The 16,395-nt window shown below is 45.8% G+C and overlaps 1 long non-coding RNA gene across 3 annotated transcripts in view; it reads right to left on the reverse strand.

Annotated features, from left to right (window-relative positions):
* Positions 1 to 15,530, reverse strand: part of LOC125944567 (uncharacterized) — a 58,173-nt gene extending 42,643 nt beyond the window's left edge. Inside the window, exons 1-3 of one of the 3 annotated variants that reach the window (XR_007466280.1) lie at positions 15,381 to 15,530; positions 10,942 to 11,029; positions 6,238 to 6,280 (exon numbers count right to left, since the gene is read on the reverse strand). This is a non-coding gene — a long non-coding RNA (uncharacterized LOC125944567). Of the gene's footprint in view, positions 1 to 6,237; positions 6,281 to 10,941; positions 11,030 to 15,380 lie in introns of those variants that run through there. The other 2 variants (XR_007466278.1, XR_007466279.1) reach the window with 2 other exon arrangements.
* Between the last annotated feature and the right edge of the window lie 865 nt (positions 15,531 to 16,395).

Below are 16,395 nucleotides of genomic sequence, written 5' to 3' on the forward strand. Positions count from 1 at the left end.
TGTGTGTGTGTGTGTGTGTGTGGTGTGTGTGTGTGTGTGTGTGTGTGTGTGTGTGTGTGGTGTGTGTGTGTGTGTGTGTGTGTGTGTGTGTGTGTGTGTGTGTGTGTGTGTGTGTGTGTGTGTGATTTTCTGTAGCCCTCCTGGATAATCTCTGGTTAACCTCCCTGTCTTTCCATTACCTTTTCTCTCTCTCTCTACAAATGTATCAATTCTTAGCTGAAATATAACAACCTTTCAACAAATGGCATGCCGCCTGTGGTATCCTTTCATTTATTTAAGAACAAACACTGCTTTAGGAAAGCAATTGGTTTGACGCGATAACGTTACGGTTATTGTAACCAGCTTGGCGCACTACTACAAAGAATCCTCGTTGTAACTCTCATTGACGCAGGAAACACTTCGTTATAAGCAGTATTTTCTTCAAGGTAGAGAGTCCTTAGAACAGCCATTGCAAGGCGAGAAGTGCACGGCAATTGCATGTGAGCTCACTTCAAGTCAAGCCACGCTCATTTCTAGTGACCTGACAGTATTGTATTTGGACCTTGAAAAGACACAATAAAGTGCTCCACATTTTAATTATAACTGTTAAAAGAAATAATTTTAGTTGCTAGTAGTCCCCCCTTAGGTTTCTTCGTGAACAACATTAAGTTTTTTTCCCCATTTTGTTTCCAAGCAAGCAAAGCTCACATTTTTTACATAGAGGATATTCATAAAGTTATTCTGTCACAGTGTGTTGTTCCTTTTTGCCCTCATCTGCATTTGTGCTAACTTGAGTCCAGTGCCATTTCACTTTGAATAAAGTAAACAGCCATGATCTGTAGTCTTATACAGCGTGGGCGCACTGCGAGTCAATGTGAAAGCATGCGCAGATAGTGGACCGCAGGCTGCGCGGTATGACGAGTACCCATTTGTGGCCGTCAGTTGCGTAGTAGCGTTGGTGCAGAAGGTCGTCGCAAATTATAAAGTGAACAGCTTGGCGGCGGAGTAAGGAGGTCCGCTATCCAGGGGTCGTGGCGCTGCTCTGAAGCAATTATGTCGATGTTCAGAGGCTAGACGACGCGTGTTAGTGTTGACAGGCAACTAAGGTCGGCAGGCAGACGAGACCGGGACACAGGATCAGCATCCGAGTGCTTGAGACCAGATCCGTAGACGACGTTGATGTCGAAGTCTTGAAGTCGAAGAGCCCATCGGGCAAGGCGGCCACATTGGTCTTTCAAATTTCATAACCAACAAAGGGCGTTATGATCCGTGACGACGTCAAATAGGCGGTCGTACAAGTAAGGTCAGAACTTGCTAAGGGCCCATACGATGGCTAAGCATTCTTTTTTAGTCACAGTATAGTTGGCCTCTGCTTTGGTGAGTGCGGCTAGCATAAGCAACAACGTATTCAGGATGTCTGGGTTTTTGTTGTGCTAGGACGGCGCCGAGACTTATTCCGCTGTAGTCTGTGTGTACATCCGTCGGAGTTTCCGAATCGAAGTGACGCAGAATAGGAGGCGAAGCGAGAAGACGTCATAAAGTAGTGAACGCCTCGTCGCAGGCTTGAGACCGTGAGGACAGGTCGCCGGAGTACCCAGAAGCTGTGTCAGAGGGCGTATTACAGACGCGAAGTTGCGAATAAAACGTCGAAAGTACGAACATAAGGCGACGAAACTGCGAAGTCACTGAGATTTGTCGGTCTGGGAAAGTCAGTAACTCCACGTAATTTCGGGGGATCAGGTTTTTTACCGTGCTTAGACACGACGTGGCCAAAAATGGTTAACTTTCGAGCAGCAAAGTGGAATTTCTTGAGATTCACTTGGTGACCAGCGTTTGTAAGGCACGTTAAGAACGCACCTGAGGTGGTGAAGATGCGTCTTGAAATCCGGATCGAATACGACGATATGGTGACGTAGTAGTGACGGTAAAGAAAGCAGTCGCAAAACTGTGAATGACGAAACGGACTTTTATTGGGTGATGTGAATAGACGTGTCAATATCGTCGAGGTAGCCATTTCAAGCCACACAAAACGGTGAACATCATTCGCTCGAACGTTGCGGGGGCGTTGCAGAGGCCGAAAGCGCCACGTAAAACTCATAAAGTTCATCAGGGGTACCAAATGCTGTTTTGGGCTTGTCTGCGTCGGCCATGGGTACCTGCCTTGAGCGCCAGTCGAGTGAAGAGAAAATTCAGACCACAGTAAACAGTAAAGGGCATCATCTATTCTCGGTAGAGGGTAACGTCTTTGCGGGTGAACTTATTTAGGCGGCGAAAGTGAACACAGAAGCGGATAGAGTCATCCTTAATTCTTCTTAACAAGAACGACCGGAGAGGCACACAGACTGTGAGAGGGCTGAACAGTGTGGTGGCGAAGCATGTCGTCGACATGCTCTTCGTCCAAGTTAACTTGGTCCAAATCTTGGTCCGAGTTAACTGGGACACCGGGTATAAGTTTCCAATATGATGCGTACAAATTTATTTCTTGTGTACTTCAGTGCTAGGATTATTTTATTTATGTAGCATTACTCAATCTCATCGTATACTGCATTACAGTGGTGCTCACTTGTTACACTGACTTCCCCATTTGAGTGTTGTGTACTATTTTCATTGGAGTGGTGCTTTTTGGTTTTATGGTTCTTTTTAATCCCACCAATAAATTATTTGACGTATCCTAAAGGCAATATTTTTGATTTCGACATGTTCCCATTGTTTAGTTTTTATCACAGGATTGTTTTTTGGTGGTATACGGAATTATTCATCTTTGTGTTCTTTTCAATGTTCTAGATTATTGGTAACATTGCTTGGATACCATGCGATTCAATCGCATTTTTCAGTCTACTTCTTGCAGTTGCTGTGATATCAATTTCTAAACAACCGTATTACGTTCATCTGATAGCATTTGACCGTTACTGTGCTAAATAAGAAACTTCATCACACTCCATGTTCTTGCTGTTCATCATTGTATGTGTGCTTACGAATTTTGTTTATGTATTTTCTAGAAATTGCTGGTCAGCTCCTAGCTCATTAGAAATTGATTCGGCGAAATTTAGTCATTGTTGATGTACTTTTTTCGATTTACGTTGCATTTCTGATACATTTTGCTCAAACGTTGCATAAATGTTACTTCAATAAAGTGTTGCTTTGTCGTAATGTTCTCATTAAGTGCGCTCTAAGCCCAGAAGCCTTGGCATGGCCGCTTGTCAATACACGCCCATCTTTTCTTAGCGGGATTTCATTCCCATTTTGGTTGTAAACATCGTAGCTGCATACCGAAGGCGGTATACTGGATTCAATTTCGTGGACATGTTCATTTTCATGTGACTTGGTAGATGATGCGTCGGCCTCTATAGGCAAAAATGCTTGGCACTGCACCGGGAGCTCTGTTGCACTAGACACCGACGCTTCGACTCATCTCTAATCCGTGAAAACGAGCTTCAAATTATCTTAAATCTTTCAAGACCACTTCTAGACCAGCTTCATGATAACGTCTTAAAAGCGTTTAGAAATTATATATAAATAGCCCCGGCAAAGGGATTATTTATGTCTTTCCCAATCCCATTTCAAGACCAGCTTTTCAAATACGTTTTCAAGACCTTTTGTACACTACCTCAGAAAAATAATTAAGCCGGACATTATCAGACATATGCGACCTTTTAACAAGGAATTTGTCTTACTCATGTCTTCAGTAAACCGATATTATCCTCTCGAATAAACGCTATAAAAACGTTATTTATCTCTTTTGTGCTATCTGGGTACACGCCATGTAAAGGTTGCTAACAAGAAAATTAGAAAATTACCATTCCTACGGCGTTGCCAAAATTACATTAATAGTGTATGCTGCGCATTTGCAGCCAATTTAACACAACTGAAATTTAATGGTAGTGGGCATTTAAGCAAGCATGCGCAATATATAAGCAAGAAAGAGGACAAGGGCGTAAATGTGTTGGCCCACGGTATATTGCATGCGGTTGGGAGGCTCGTTTCTCGAAGACTACCATTCTGGGCAGTAGCGGCAACGCTTCTTGTAGACTTGTATTGGAAGCAGTCTCTGCCTAAAATTCCCGCCTCCATTCCACCCTGTGAAAGTGGACGTAGAGCGGATCTGTTGCCGACGTTACACAAGCGCCGTCGCCGCAAGATGTCGCACCGTCGAGATCAATGTAGCGTCCACGACCTCGTTCGCGCCTTTTCCGTTGGTGCTTCGACGCCGCGTTGCACGTTCGCGCCGTCCATACACTTGCGCGTAACCCTCGTTATGAAGTGAACATCACGGTAATTTTTCACCAGTTTCGCCCTGATGTCGATTATGGTCGCACCACACTCAGTGCAACCGATGCAACGGACAGAACACCCACTCATCAAGGACAGTTACATTGTGTGCACACGTTCGTCCCGAGCGCACGCAGGTGTGTCGGAGTGCAGCACATATCTTCATTCTAGTGGACCCTCCGCCTGGCGGAAGTGCGCTATTCAGCCAATGCAATTTCTCAATGTAAACTGCGTCACAAAATTTCTAAAGTACGGCTTACACACATACAACCTGCAGACATGATAGCATCGGATATTGATTTGAACGTACGAGACGACATAATTCTGTTACGTGGAAATTTGAAGTCACACTAGCTCTAGAGACGAAAATTTTTCTTTGTCGACGCGACGGTGTACACGCATGGACGCAGAAAATTTGCCGGGGTAGCCATATACAGCTTCGCTGTAGAAGAACAGAGACCAATGCATAAGTGTGCCATCAATCGCACTTAACTCAGAGTTTGACTTCTTGTGCAGCCGTCTTTGACTTGCACGTGTTCTTCTTGCGATGTGAATTTTTCTTGTGCGCATGCGTGACAAGATGATATAAGTGTGAAGCCCTTCCCACAATGAAAAAATTGTGAGTAGCGCTTGCATTTGTCTTCCCTTCCTGTCGGCGTCGTCTTTTTGTTGCGCTAATTTTCCTCATCAGCAATGCAAGATCCAACTAGCCCAACAATCAATTCCTCTTCCCTTAGCAAAATGACATGGTGATTGGCTTTATGAGTGAACCATAAAGCAATTCACCGTCCCGAGTTTAAAGGCAGCATGGAAGCATTGATGATGCACAGGATACCTGCGTTGATCTGATGCAAGTTCGGTCGGTCCCACAGACTGTTAGGGATAACGATTGTCGAGAAAAAAATTACGGGTTCGTAGGGTAAATTTGAAAGGAACGAGGTTTGCGGGCAAATTGTACACCTGCAAATTTTCACAAGCCCCTAATAGTAGAGTTTTATTGAAGAATTAAAAATGTGTCGAAGTATCCTAATACACACACAAGTATTGTATTTGATACCATTAGTTTGCTAGTATCTTATACCTTCATCAAATACTGATAAACTCGGTATCTTGTATCGGTATCACGCTACTTTGCAAAGTATCTTTGACCAGCCGTGAAGTAAGCTAGCCGAAGAAATGCGCTCGCATTTAAAAAAAATATCAGTTGTCAGTCGTCACGTGTGCCGTATCTTTCGTTCCGTTTGAGCTATTTCACATATGAATGTTAATCAGTTAACTCACCAAATTGTCGATTTCACTATACGGAACTTACTTTATTCAGGGCCCTGAACAGTCACAGAGTAATCACCGTAAAGCGCCTATTAGTTGCGAATTTGCAATGTTACAAATCTAGCCTTAGCGCCTAGATGTGAGGGGGGAACACCTCGGGATTTGTTCACTATTTTACCGCGTCTAGCGTTCTGTCCAGTAATGATGTCTCACATTAGCACAGCGAAAGCGCTTCAAAAGGAACCACGTATGTCACTTTTCGATGGTCTATCGGCCAACTCGCGAGCCCTTTTTCCGCCAACGTTTCGCGCTTCAGGCTGCAGATAGCAATTTTCGTTTCATCGAAGTTGCCCAACATCACGCTAAAGGAGTCGCTTTCCAGTCCCTTCGTACACCTCGTATAGCTGCACGCTACTGTGTTTGCCAGCTCGTTTACAGGATCGGCAATCTTCAAAGATTGAAAGTGCTCAATTTTCTCCCCTTCCTACGACGCAGCTATATAGCAGCCACCCATACGTCATACACACCATGAGGTTGCTTTTGCGATGGCAAAATAAATGGTCTTGAAACGTACGTGCGACAATAAAACAGAAGGGCGTGGCATTTATTGTGGCATAACGCACTCCGCTGATACTCCCGTTGTTGTAATATTACCGCGGTATCAATGAAACTCGTCGTAGGAGTAGCATTTGCCAGTAGTATTGTTTCCAACAAATGCACAGAAACAGCCATCAGGACATTTTGCGTTTGCTTCCCGCGTGCACTGAAATCACAAACAGCGTGAAAGGCAAATTAGTCTTGGTTAAGCAGGGAGCGAAAATAGAGAACGAGTGTACAAATTCAATGATGAGCATGATTCAATGAGCATCTTCCCGTCAGTAGATGCTGCACGGGTGCACCGTTTCAGGTTGCAAGTGGTGATCTTTATGCTACAGTTTGAAGGGTTCTGCATCTTTATATTCTTTCACCACAGACGCTGGAAGAGAACATTATTCTTTCCACAGCACCAAAACGACCACATCCCGAAATTTTACATGTTAGACTGGGCGCTGAAAAAATACACCTGAGGGAGGAAAGCTGGTGATCGGTGCTACACAGGGAGGGTGTGAAGGCAGCTTCTTGTGACGTCACGCACGCAAGGACAACCTTTGTGCGAAAAGTTCAGTCACTTTAGCATACGGCAAAGAGGATGCAGGCGAAAGGCTGCGCGCTCACGAGAAATTCATTAAATTACTTGACATTATTATTCGAATACGTTTTTACTTCCTATTGTTTTCTCCCACCAAAGGTCGTGGGTTTGAGTACCTTAATTATCTGAATTAAGGCAGAGTTAATGAAGGTTGACGATCGTGTGGTTCGCGCTATGTCGGTTTTCAGCTGAGCCAGCTTGTTTAAGGGGGGACGTGGCTTTGAAAATCAACTTCCTGATTTCTTCATGGATTTTGATGAAAATTGGCACAAATGTTTAGAATGTCTCCCTGATACTTCCATAAAAGTTTCAGAGTGATACCTTGAGAACATTTTATTGAGCAGAATTTTTCTCTCTTGAACTTTCTGGAGGGCCTGGAGAGCTTAAAGAACATGATGGAGGGCTCGTTGAGTATTGACTGCATAGCTCAATGCGTGCTGAAGGTCGTGACAGTCTTACTTTTTTTTTTTCGCAACACAAATTTTTTAGATAGTCATTTTTCAAGTTGCCTTCGCACGAAGCACACTTTCGGGGTGAACGAATAGCCACGCCATAAATTTATAAAATGTCAAGATAAAAATGCGAGACTGTCTCGACCTGCACTGTAGTCCAAGGAACGTGACAAAAAAAAACAGAATCAAAATAGGCTAAACAGTAACGAAGAAATCAGCTCCAGAAACTGAGCAGAAAGGCGAAAAAACAGTTTTGAGAAAACGGCTCTCAAAGTTGCACCTTCTCTTCAGTTCTCTAAAACGCACCAAAGTTGTAATCTTTGATGTGTTTTGTGACGTGGGGCTTCTTGGACATGTGGCCTCTGGTCTGCTGAGCCTTCGTTCTGCCTTTTTCATGTTTGTATGGCATTCTTTACTGCTGCTCTACAAAGAGCATGGTGCCTGGGTTTCAAACCAAGTGAGGTGCAGAACTATGTGGGCGTAATATATATATATATTATATATATTAATATATAATAAAATATACAGTAGTTCTAGCGTTGTATCTGCAGACTGCCTCATTGATAGCAGCCTATAGTGCAGTCAGTGAGGCATTGTTTTCTTTTGGTAGAATCGACCATGTTACTGAATGAAGGCTCTCAGCAGCCTTCTGAATCATCTTCCATTGACAATGGCTATGGAGGTTAGGAGAGCCACTGATAGATAGGCAACAATGCAGCTGCTAGGTGCTTTCCAGCCTGTACTTTTTGTATCATGCCTCACTTCTACAGCCAGGTGGCTGTGCCAGCCCAAGTGGCCTAGTGAACAGAGCTCATGATGAGGTTCTCTTTATGAAGGGGTGGTATGATAGGTATTATTACTAGATATCGTGGCATTACGATAACAGAGTCGGCGCGCGATGTGCTAAGTCGCGGGTCGATCCGAGGTGCCGATGTGCGAAATGCCTGGTCGCGGGTCCGCGGAATAGACGCTCGACGAGCTTAGTCGCGCAGTCCGAGGTGCCGATGCGCGAAATGCCTGGTCGCGGGTCCAAACGCTCGGTAAGCTCAATCGCGCAGTCCGAGGTGCCGACGCGCGAAATGCCTAGCCGCGGGTCCGAGGAATAGACGCTCGAGGTGTCGACACTCCATGAGCGATGTGCCGACACGCGAAATGCCTAGCCGCGGGCTCGAGGAGTCGACGCTCGATTAGCTTAGTCGCACAGTCCGAGGTGCCGACGCGCGAAATGCCTAGCCGCGGCCTCGAGGAGTCGACGCTCGCGGTGCCAACGCGCGAAGTGCGTAGCCGCGGGTCCGAGGAGTCGACACTTGTTGAGCGATGTGCCGACGCGCGAAATGGGTAGCCGCGGGCTCGAGAAGTCGACGCTCGATTTGCTTAGTCGCGCAGTCGGAGGCGCCAACGCACGAAATGCTTAGGCAAGGATCCGAGAAGTCCGCGCGCGATGTGCTTCATCGCCGAGTCGGAGACGCCTACGCGCGAGAGGCTTAGCCGCGTGTCCGAGCATTCCGTGCCCGAAGCTCGGTCGCGAAGTCCGCGTCACCGATGCTCGGAATGCTTAGCCGCGGGTCTGAGACGTCCACAAAAAGCGGGATCGGCCACACTACTGCTATGTCCACGTAGCGCTCGCTTTAACGCTCGTCGAAATTACGGAAACTGTCCGGAGCTCGCGAGGACACCGCAACAAGCGGAGCAGACGACGCCATCACGGAGCGAGCACCGAACCAATGGCGAACCGCGCTGGAGTCACGTGGCGGGCGCGGCCAATCGGTGGCTCCGGCACGACCTTCAATCATTTGCTTTTATTGCGATAGCAATTATATGGACACTCCAAAGCAGATTTCTGCCGTCGGCGTCGCCGTCGCCGTCGCCGTCGCCGTCGCCGTGAGGTTCCGTATGACGTCAATGGAGATGAAATCGTCGCCGCGCGCCGCCGAACGCTGTATGTGCAAGTGAAAGGGCGCGAGGGACGCGTGCTTTCACGGGGAGTGAACGCACGGCGGAGAACAAACGCGCGTTCTGTGCCGTGCTCCCTTAAGGGCTGCAGAAGTAGGCGTCTCTTTCCTCCTTTACAATCACCATATATGTAGAGCAAACGCGCCTTCTTCTGACGCACGAAAGGCCGTGGGAAGGGGGGGGGGGGGCAGGGAAGGGAGGCGACGTTTAGCTGCGGCACCAAGTGCCTATTTATATCAGAGGCTCCGGCAACAGTCACCAACGCCGCACGCATTTTGTGCGAACGCGGGCAAAACGCCGACGGCGTCGACAACAGTGCTGTGTGTTGCCGGTTCTGCTGCATGTCCAAGTTTGAACAGCGGATAAAACTACTATCCTTACTCCGTATAGCTCTCTACTAAGTTGCTATCGCAATTGATGCTTCGCCTTTCGGGTGAAACTGCGAGAACTTTTTATTGCGATAGCAATTATATGGACACTCAAAAGCAGATTTCTGCCGTCGGCGTCGCCGTCGCCGTCGCCGTGAGGTTCCGTATGACGTCATTTGGAGATGAAATCGTCGCGCGCCGAACGCTGTATGTGCGAGTGAAAGAGCGCGAGGGGCGCGTCTTTCACGAGGAGTGAACGCACGGCGGAGAACAAACGCGCGTTCTGCGCCGTGCTCGCTTAAGGGCTGCAGAAGTAGGCGTCTGTGTTCTCCTTCACAATCACCATATATGTAGAGCAAACGCGCCTTCTTCAGACGCGCGAGAGGCCGTGGGGGAGGGGGAGGGAAGGGAGGCGACGTTTAGCTGCGGCACCAAGTGCCTATTTATATCAGAGGCTCCAGCAACAGTCACCAACGCCGCACGCATTTTGAGCGAACGCGGGCAAAACGCCGATGGCGTCGACAACAGTTCTGCGTGTTGTTGCTACCAAAGCCGCTCACCTTACTTCGTATGACATTGCTGTGTTGCTATCGCATTCATTGCTTCGCCCTTAGGGCGAAACTGAGAAATTTTATTTGTGTGCTTGTTTCTGTATGGAGGAGATAGCTGAAGCGGCAGATTTGAAGACGGAGAAATGCGCTTTCCAACGAGACCAAGATGGCGGCGCTCGGCTGCGCCGTTCCGAAGATATCGTGGCTTGAAAAACGCCGTTTTTTCGCGATTTCCACGGAATTTTTCGGCACTTTGGCTGATACAACAATTTTTTTAGAGCACTTCTACTTGGTTTTCAGTGATGATATTTCGGAATCAGATAGAATAAGAGTTACAGAAACTGAAAATGTGATTTTCAAAAAATCGATTTTTTAGCCATTTTTCGCGATGCGAAAGCCGCGTCCCCCCTTAAACGCTTCGTCAAGTGCCCTATCACTGGAGAATACGCTTATTGCAATATTTGTACAGGATGTTTCGGGAGGAGGGGGGGGGGGGGGGGGCGGACGATCACTTACAAAAATTCTTAAAAGTTGCCTGTGGCAGAACGCACAATTTTCGTTCATGAGCTGGCTTACTCGAAGAGGCAGACATTACTTGCACAGGACATTGAAATGCATTATCATATAATTAACAAAAATGGACTAATTAGGTTTTTAACTAATTGCCTAATGGCCCATATTGCAATTAACACATTGTAGCCGTGGAGTTCGCAAGGCGGATCTACTTGAAACGAATTCTCGGAATGACACCAGTTTCGAGATATTAATTCCCGAACTTTGCGGAGAAATGCATTGGCGTTCCAGTTAGTTTCTTAACAGCACGTCGCTTCATGTAATTTTATCGTAATATTCTTGCGCGTTCACGAGAATAAATATTTTACTTTAGGCCTTCACTCCGAAGAGTTCCTTACCTGTTGCCCGCACTTAGCTGAAGATCCTGTGTTATCGCTTCTTTCAAGTGGGCTGAAAAACGCATTTGGTTTGCCCAAGCATATAAACCTAGGAATGGAAAAAAGAACAGTTATGATACCGCAAAAGCACTTACAGAAACCTGAGCTGTATTTTGCGTTTGCGGTTTTAACCAACGAGATATTTACTAAAATCACGCTACAGATTGCATTCTCCGCAAGCACAACCTTTATTTCAATAAAGTTGTTTCTTTCTCCTCTCTCTCTCTCTCCTCTCTCTCCTTAGAGAAGTTATGGAGAGGCACACTGTGGCGGAAGCTGGGAAACTACTATTGCAGCAAATCGATATCGTCGTTCTCTTCTCATGCGCAGTCTATATATTGCCACGCGTGTCACTTCATGACTTTGGCCAGTACTCGATTTCAGCGAAATGGCGCTGTTATTGGGCTATCGTTCTCTAACAAGACATGCTTTCTTTAACGGAACATTCGTGAACGTTTGGTTTCTTTCTTTTTCTTTCACCGTTTTCCCCGGCTCTTCAATAAACAAAAGAAAATACTTCAAATTTATTGGTGGTCCTTTCAACGGCGAGAAGGATCCATTATGATCAAATGGTACACGTCTCGACTTGTTAAATACGTTATGAAACCGACGCGAGTGGCACCATCTCCTCTGTAACAAGCGATAAAGGACGTACCAACGTAAATAGCTCGCGAACTCAAGCAGTGATTTGGCTCGACCATATTCGAACACGCTCGCCTTTTTCTTTCAAGAAATCGCATAAATGTGTGCGTCACATTTCTTTCTGTGCAAATGCCCGCCAAATCAAGACTTCAGATTGATTGATTGGTTGATTGATTGATTGATTGATAATAATCAACAGCACGAAGCAACACTAAAGCTATGAGAGATGCTGCAGTGGCGGACACCACAATATTCAACCACCACAGGTTAGTACAATGCGGTTAGTAATCTTAAGATAGTATCTGCGTCTCCAACCGCTTTCCCCGGCTCCTCAATAAAAAAAAGAAAACCTGCAAATTTTTTTTCGGTGGGCCGAATCCAACCCGCATCACACAGGTTCCTTAGCACATCAGCCGCATGCTTTCCCGAGCTGCGCCACTAATATTTTTGTGTTTATTCCGCTGCTCCACTATTACGCTGGCTACACCCGGCTCTTAGAAGAACCCTTACTTGTACTTGGGTGACTGGGTTTGTGCCTCTCTTCAAAAAAAAAAAAAAAAAAAAAGAAAAGCTCCACAAAACTCATCTCACGGCGACGGTCGACGGTACTGTGTTAGCTTTCAATCAGTATAGCCACACAGCGTATGGCCACCGTCGAAACGAGTTATGTATGAGGCGTGTACTGCAGGGGGATATAAATGAACTCAATATGGACTGTCTTCAATGAACCTCTCGGCAACTTTGGTTACTGAGTATGTGCCACTAAGTGTGCGGGAAAAAACGAGGGAACAGTTCTCAGCGTTCGCAAGCATCGGTGTGCCAATTTCGTGACGGAGGCCACGCGCGGACTTGTCGGGAAAGCCACTACATGGCACTGCACGTCCGAAAGATCCACTAATGAGGCAGTGCAGGATGACATGGGTTGGCCATCTTTTGAAGTCACAGATGCGCAGAGCAAAATTAATCTTAAAGAAGACTCAGAAAGAAGGATGAAAATAAATGGGCGGCAAGAGCGTATACCAATATCTGTAGCTGAAAAAGCATGGGCACAAAATGGAGTATGAGGTCAGAAACATTGGCAACCGTGGCACAGGGTAATGAAAAGTGTAAATAGACAACCAGGAGTAATCCAAAAATGAAGTGAGAGAAACGGAGACAGTAAATTGGATGCCAGAATGGAAACAAAAAGGACCATAGATATTTACAAGTATGGGGAGAAAGAAATTAGAAGGAAAAAATCTGCACAATAACACAAGGGCAGTGCTTTCCTATTTCAGGCTCGAGCTGGTTGCCCAAAGACAAAGGCATACGGGTACCTAATTTCGCAACCAGATTAGGCATGTGCCTGCGGCAGCCAAAATGTGGAGACCATTCATCACACCCTAACTGCATGCGAATGTATTCAGCCATTGAGACTCGTGTGTAACGTACACCTTCAAGAAGCGCTAGGATTTAAAGTCGACGGAAGCATCAAGCGGCCAGCAGTAGAGATAAGCAAGAAACGGTTAGAGTACTGGTGGGGGAAAAAAACAGGCAAGAGATTGATACGACCGGATCCGTTACGTGCAAAATTTAGTTCTCATGATCAGGGTGCCCGTGAGTAAGTAACCTAGATAAACATACTCCTGCCAAGGCTCTAGAGGGTGACTGCGCGATAATGAATTCTTGATTCTTTGCCAAGCTATTGAACAACACCTTTGTCCTCTGCATATTACTCTTCAACCCTACTCTTACGATTTCTCGATATAAGATCCTCATTCATTTCTTGCAATTCATCCCCAGTGTTAATGAACAGGACATTGTGATCATCTCAAATACCAGGATAACAAATATTGTGCAAGGAGTGAAGCAGAGCACGGCTGTAGGTCACGAGTGCGAAATCACGAGGATGGTTCGCTGATGCTTGACACCGAAGTATTTCTGATCTACATGGATGAGGTAAAAGCTGTAGTCGGAAAGAACCAGTGCTATAACGCAGCATTTTTTGCTCGGCATCCGCCAAGCTGCGCCGTCACTAAGCTCTCTCACTCTACGGTTTGCTTAGGCGAGCGCATGGCATCTATCCGGGAGAGTGCGTCAGCAGCCTCATTGTCCTTATCCCTTAATGTACCTTATGTCGGTAGTAAATGCGGACACGTAGACCGATTGACGAAGCTCCAGAGCAATATACTTCGCGGAGTTGGTTCGAAACACGCAGACAAGAGGCTTGTGGTCCATGAGAACATGAAACTTTTGATCTTTCGAGAAATTTTGGAAGTGTTGGATGGTGGTGTAGATGACGAGGACCTCGTGGCCAGAAACGCTGTAGCGTATCTCAGCATATTGAAGCTTTCGAGAGAAACATCATAGAGGGTGTCACTCGATGTCAGCGAATTGCAATGAAAGTACAGCGTGGATGGCCACATTTGAAGTATCCACTATGATTGAAGTCGAAACGTCATATCTGAGATGAGTGAGAAGCACCGCGCCTGAGACGGATTGTTTTGCGGCGATGAAGGCGGCCGTTGATGAGTAGACGGTTGGGCTACAGTGCACGCCTAAAACACACACGTCGGGCGGTCGCTATCCGTTGTATCGCTACAATTCCGGCTTGCTAATCCCACTTCCAATTTTAGCTGATTTTTAACGTGCACAACAGCGTTTTTACACTTCTCCCCTATCGAAATGCGACGGCCATGGCCGGGAATCGTACCCGCCAACTTATGTCTGCACCAACATGCCGTAACCACTGCGCCACCACGGCAGGTATGAAGACTTCTTTTCCTGTCGTTCATCCTCTACACCAATCTCTTTGGCATGCGCAGAAAGAAGTATTTAGCCTAAAGCCAAACTTATAGAATAATAGAAGAGTCTACTCATTGCTTTTCACTTAGTGGGTCTTAATAATTATTCCGTTTCAAGCAACTGCGTTTTTTTTTTTCTTTTGCAAAAGAGAAATCAACTGTCACGGGTTTTGTGCGTTAGAAATACCGACGTTAAGTTTTTATGTTTCTTCGTTGCAGTGACGCTTCGATTCTCTATATTTAGCGCCTCTGGATTTCTAAACTCTTAGAAATTTATTATTCTAGTAAGGCCGTCTCCTCAAATCTACCGTAAGGTAAGTGAATTATTCCTACTTGAGCAATCAGTTATCTGCATCGATTACTTCGGTTTACCTTGAAAAACACATAGCAGTATGGAGCGTTTCATGTATATCAATCGCACGCACTTTGTCATAGTCGTAAAACATTTCTATGAAGCAGAGAAATATTTGACAGCATTCTCACTTCATGTTCACTCTGATATATGTTGGCACCATCGACGGTCCTATAAGTAAGCCCCTCAAAATGAACTCCGCGACGCGGCATCACTATGTTGCGCTGTGCTGATTTTGAGAGGGGTGACCTCAGGAATGTGCACACGTAAGTTCTGTCACATTATATTTTGCAATTTCTTCATCCTATATCACGCGTAGAACCCACACAGAGAGCATCGCATCTGAGTCTAAGTCAGTATACCTTTGGGCACCGTGACGTAGTTTATTGAGAAATCGGTTCCACCTCGGGTGAATCAAAAAGTCTAACCACTGTAGTTGTTCACATTTTCGTAAAATATAAACCGCTTCACCCTTAATACGTTCCCTTCTAATTTCGGTTACAAACCCCCAAGAAGCACTAAACAGGCCTTCTTTACTTTGGGAATCCCCTAAAAAAGCCCTCGTCTTGGAAATAAACTGTCTTGGTTTCCTGGACATATGAAGAGGAGCGGCAACTACTTACATTCCCTGCAGAATGATCATGGCCAGAAGAGTATATCGGGCGGTGCCTAAAGCAGACATCTCAAACAACTTCTTTGTGTAGTCTGCTATTAAACGCAAGCTAATTCGGCGAACTTATATAGCAGAGAACGAGCTAAGACGCGATCGAATATGAAAATTGCATTCATATGCAGCGCTGCAGGCGGTCTCCAACGCTGGATTGTTCACGAGACATGGGCGTGAAAGCGTTTCCAATTTTACGTAAAAGTATTTCATTCTTTTCTTCATTTCCAACACATCTTGCTTAAAAGCGAATATTAATTCAATCAACCTTTAGCGTCCAATTCACTTGTCTAGAGAGCGTTGTGCGTAGCACGAAGAATTATGTATTTCTACAGGTGCCGGTTTCGGAGCCAATGATATTGAGAAAGCGCCGGGTTATATACGCACAACCTGTAATGACGCCAGCACTACAGGTACAGACTGCAATCTTTTTGAGGGTGAACACGGGAGCGCGTGGCTTTCTATATCACCAGCGCCGTCAGACGGCAGCCACAATATCTGCGCGCATGCTCGGTGAGGGTAGGCACCTTTCGTGTGCATTACGTCAGTGTAGCGCGCGTGTGTCGTCTGCTAGCAGTTTTTCCCCTCAATAGAAACCAAATTATGACAGAAACCACGATTTTGATGCTTTTAATTCTGAACGTTGTGCTTCTTATGCTTGGCGTTATTGTAATTACTTCAACTTTTCACTTTGTTTAGTTTTTCTTCTGCCGTGTTCTTATCGTACAACGAACAGGCAAGGGAACACAAACATCCGAACATTTATTTGGTGCAAGTTCAACAAAAGATTGATAAGTTTAGAAGTAGTATTAGTAAGCAGGAATAATTTTTTTTTGATGATGTTACTATTTTGTCATACAACCCTTTGCGGAAACAGCTGCTGCCATCCTAGAGGGCAGTGACGGGTACCGCGCTGGCACAAAGTCATGATGCGCTCGAAGGTCCTCCAATTCTTGTCGAACGGCTGCCCACAG

Source organism: Dermacentor silvarum, chromosome 3 (genome assembly GCF_013339745.2).
Source record: "Dermacentor silvarum isolate Dsil-2018 chromosome 3, BIME_Dsil_1.4, whole genome shotgun sequence".
Classification (NCBI taxonomy): domain Eukaryota; kingdom Metazoa; phylum Arthropoda; class Arachnida; order Ixodida; family Ixodidae; genus Dermacentor; species Dermacentor silvarum.